Consider the following 4,575-nt stretch of genomic DNA (forward strand, 5'->3'; position numbering starts at 1 on the left):
AGGCATATACTGGGATTTTTTTTCCTTCGGAAGGACCTTGTACTACTAGTACTTCATCGCCAAAAACTGAAGAAGTATATACTACTTGGCAACTTTATCCATGTATGTTAATCTAATGGGCATATGCTACTTCCAAAACGAATGAGTATACTACAATTTGATCGAAAATAAAGGACTGGTCAGTTTTTAAGACCGGTTGAGTATGCATACTACTTTGTAAAATAATTGTGTATATTAACTTCTTTTATTTTGCTAAGAGTGTATATTTACTTAGCAAACAGAGGATGGTCAATTAGTAGTATATATGCTACGTATTTTTCCAAGCAAGGAGAATACAAAATGGAATTTCTCTGATATACCTCAAAAGGAAGTATCCATATTTTTTGAACTGAACAAAGGGTATCACAGTACTTTTCACTCTGTGTGTTATATACATGTAAACAGAAGTCACTGCTTCTTCAGAGATCTGTCAAGTTTTGGTCAAGTGGCACCATGGTTAACAAGATACTAGATACATTGGTACATCATGTACAGAAATTTGCATCTTGATACATGTACACTGACTAAGCAAACTGGACCATGCAGCTACTTTATTTACGTCTTCAAAAAGGGTTAATGCTAAAAAACTAAAGAAGAAGAAGAAGAAGAAGAAGAAGAAGAAAGAGGTATATCTTCCAGCAAGCTTCAGATAACACCACATGTACTTCTGGAAGTGCTCCTCAGTCAAACAAATCTACAAGTTTTACATACATGGACATTCAATAGAAAACAATTAGCAACATAAATTTGACTTGATTCAAGAAACATTGTACAATTGTACGTACCTAATTTCTAGCTATATATACAAAAAATTCTAAACTGGGTACTAAGAGAAAAGAAACAAAAAAAGAGCTTAAAAAATTGTTTACATCAGCAACTGTAAGTAATCTGATCTTCAGACTTTGTTAAGGTGTTTAAGGATAAAAAAATAATTAGGTAGATTGGGTGAGACAAGGTGCTTCTCATCTGGTTCTACAATCAGTTTGGGCAGTGGCTGTGATAATATGCTCAATATACTGATGAACATACTCACTTGATTTACTAGAATTTGCACTAACGGGATGATGAATGGGTCACATATCCTGACGAAACTGAGATGAATATACCCGTTATTTGGTGTCGCTAATACATTGACTACTCCATTATTAGAAGAAAAAAAATGCAACCAATTCGTACCAGATCTATAATGGTTTACACACTGTTGACTCAAAGAAATATTTAGAAGGAGAGCGGCTAGATCTAACCAGTGATTGCTGGACTCCAAAGTTGCTTGCGGTTGGAGAACTTGCAGTACACTTTTACGTCCACCACTAAGAACTGGGTTCCATCCATTGTTCTCATGGATGGCATTCGGTTGTTGGAACGCGGAAGGCAATGATCGCCGGATTCCAGCCACCTACAAACCAGCAGAAAAAGAGAGTTGATTGCCTTGTCGATCTGGTTTCACACATCAGAGTCACGCGCTGGAAACAAACCTAGTCAGTCAGGGCATTGTTGGCCGGTGAGAAGACGAGCTCCTTCTCCACGACGCCGATGTAGTTCCAGCCGTGCGAGTCGCCGCCGCCGCCGCATAACGCTAATGAGATGGGAGGGGAGATGGATAAGCGCAACGCATATAAAAGGGCCTAAAAAATCGGACCAATGATCTCTGTTTGTTTTAGATGGATTTTTCACTCATTATTTCTTTAACTAAAAGCTAAATCGGACCAGTGAAACCAGCCACCTACACGTAGTAAGGAGTATGTACTCCTAAGAGTACCAACCCATTTTCCTATATAGGACATATATATATATATATATATATATATATATATATATATATATATATATATATATATATATATTTGATTCATTAGTTTTATTTGAGTATTTCGTCACAAATCTGCCAGGAAATTGTCTTCCCTAACACCTATATATTCTTGCTTCTTGGTCAATTCGATCCTGAAGATAGATTCATATGGATAAATGGGCGAGAGAACATGCGACATGAAGGTTTGTGTTGGGGTCCACGTCAGTGCAAACAAATAAGTCCAAGAACAAGGCGAATGGAGACGTGATGGAACTTATAGTCTGCAACTCTATGTTGTACATAAATTTCTAACCCTATCATTTTACATTCAAAATGAACGGGTGCGGCAACGCGCGCCATCAATGATCTAGTTTCTTTTAGGACTGGAAGGTGCGGTAACTTTGGAGCTTGTTTTGACTTTATCAGCGAGAACAAAGCCATTTTCGAGCTTTACAACAAACGAGACACTCATCTAAACAGTTATGTGTTAAAGCATTACTACCAGGACTAGGTCAGTTATTTAATCTCCAACCGATTTGACAAAATTCACAGTTGTGCCGTGTTGGATCCCTACGCGACACTATGAGGATGACATTGGTAATACCTTGCGAAAACATGTGTGTCTGTGCTCCAAAAGATATTTTATGTATATAACACCTTTATTAGATATTAAAGATTATGTTTTAATAAAACATATATGTACAAATAACAATAGTCAAAGTTGGGCAATAGAAACTATGCTCATGCCTAATAATAATATGTGACGTAACAAAATTATTATTGATTAGTCTAATACTCCTAGAAACTCCAGGTTGAAGTAATAAGTACTAACATGAACACTTTATTTGTTGTCCCAATCTTCCTTTGAAGAAGCCAAACACTTCCTTTCATACAATCAAATTCATAACTAAAATGTATGTTGTATTTTTATTATTTATCATGTGTTAATCATCTCCCTGTAATTGTGAAGTCCATGGACCCAATGAAGAAGGGGAGCATCAACCACTAACGAGATTGGCGTAGCATGAAAAGGATTAAAAATTGTATAAAGCAGCGAGGGAGATCATCTTTTATAGTTTGTATGCAATTAAGTGTCACTTACATAGATTATCTTTATACATCTTTTGAGGTTACTGGTTTTTAACCATCTGATGCGTATCGGTAATGCATTCAGTTGGTTGATGTAACTAACTTGCTGCGTCAAATGTATAATATACGACCATTTTGTGTGTAGCTCCGTGTAATTGCCCGTGGAATTCTGTTGCTTCTTATGTGATTAGGTTATTGTATATTTTTTATCATGCTGGTTAAGTGATTCAACCCCGAGCATAGGCAAACCCATTCCAGTCCAACAACTTTAAGGAGGAGCACTACATGATCAATGCATAACATATATATTTGATTTTACCAACTATAAAAAAAATCAATGGCAAATATTTGTAAATATAATCTTGTTTGGTTCAATTTTTGTTTAGACAAATCGAATTATATGTTCTCATAAGAAAAGGTTAAGATATTTCCTTGCCGGCGTCGATTGCCATGGAGATCGCCCATGACGACTTCAACATGCTGCCATTACAATACATTGCCATCGACGACTTCCACCTGCTGCCATTACAAGACATCGCCGATGACGTCTTCCACCTGCTGCCATAACAAGACATCGTCGAACTCGGCTACGACGACAGGTACGTGGTACGAGAACTACAACTGAAAGATGAAGACTTTCTACGCGAGGCCGCTGGGTAGTTTCGCAAGTTTATCGGTAACGGTTCTACTTTCAGGTCCCCACAAGTCGGCATCGCGGGTGCTCCGGGCGTGGCGGTGGCTGAGGCGATCAACACAGTGGAGGCCCCGTCTGACGGGCTCGACTGCCCTATCTGTCTGCAGGACGGCGCAACGGCGAGGTCGACCGGCGCATGGAAGGAGACGCCGTGCGGGCACCGCTTCGATGAGCTGCAGGCCAATGGGAGTTGCTCCATGTGCGGACACCAGGTGGTGACCATGCCCGCTGCCGCCGTCACTAGCGTCTATGAGGGTATCTCTCTATTGCCTGATTTAAACTATGACCATGATGGCATCATGGAATATCTATATTAGTTGCCTTTGATAACGATGACGATGATTACATCATGGAAAATCGATGAGTGCTTAGGGTTGGCGGGTTTTGATTGTGATCACATACCTCTCAGACATGTGCTTTACACGTTTGCCCTTTTTCTGATAGAATAATTTAAATTCAGTTCGATCGGTTAACTTAGTAGGGACATGATATGTCTGGAAATGTAATTATATGTTTGTTCACATGTTTACATATGTTTTTCTTGGTCATGTGCTGTCATGTTAACTTGTTAATTACTCTTAAATATGAGATATTATGATATTTTATTAAGAGTGAGATGTTCTGAAAAAAAAAGCATGGTCTGCCGTAGCTTAGGTTAGCCCATTTTTTTTAGCCTATTTGTTACTCTTACTCGAGAGCTATATATGAATCCATAGTAGGGAGAGATTCCTACTGTTTTGCCGAAAGAACAGTGCATCACGTGCATGGATATACTATGAATATTTTTTAAAAAAGTGCATGGACATACTATGAACGTTTGGTGTCCGTAACAAGTGCATCCTTACCAGTAAAACATGATCTAAAGTGCATACCTCCCCAGTGCTACACATCGCCACACGTGTCTAACTTCAGTTTTTGCAAGTGTACCTCCAGGTGCCGTTTCGGTACTAAAGTCAGGGTGCGT

At 38.8% G+C, this 4,575-nt stretch overlaps 1 long non-coding RNA gene across 1 annotated transcript; it reads right to left on the minus strand.

Annotated features, from left to right (window-relative positions):
• Positions 1 to 333: 333 nt before the first annotated feature.
• LOC123082979 (uncharacterized) lies at positions 334 to 1,676 on the minus strand. The gene is made up of 3 exons (XR_006439174.1): positions 1,515 to 1,676; positions 1,284 to 1,435; positions 334 to 733 (listed from the first exon to the last, which is right to left on the minus strand). It is a non-coding gene; the product is annotated as an uncharacterized lncRNA (long non-coding RNA).
• Between the last annotated feature and the right edge of the window lie 2,899 nt (positions 1,677 to 4,575).

This window comes from Triticum aestivum, chromosome 4A (assembly GCF_018294505.1).
Source record: "Triticum aestivum cultivar Chinese Spring chromosome 4A, IWGSC CS RefSeq v2.1, whole genome shotgun sequence".
In the NCBI taxonomy this organism is placed as follows: Eukaryota; Viridiplantae; Streptophyta; class Magnoliopsida; order Poales; family Poaceae; genus Triticum; species Triticum aestivum.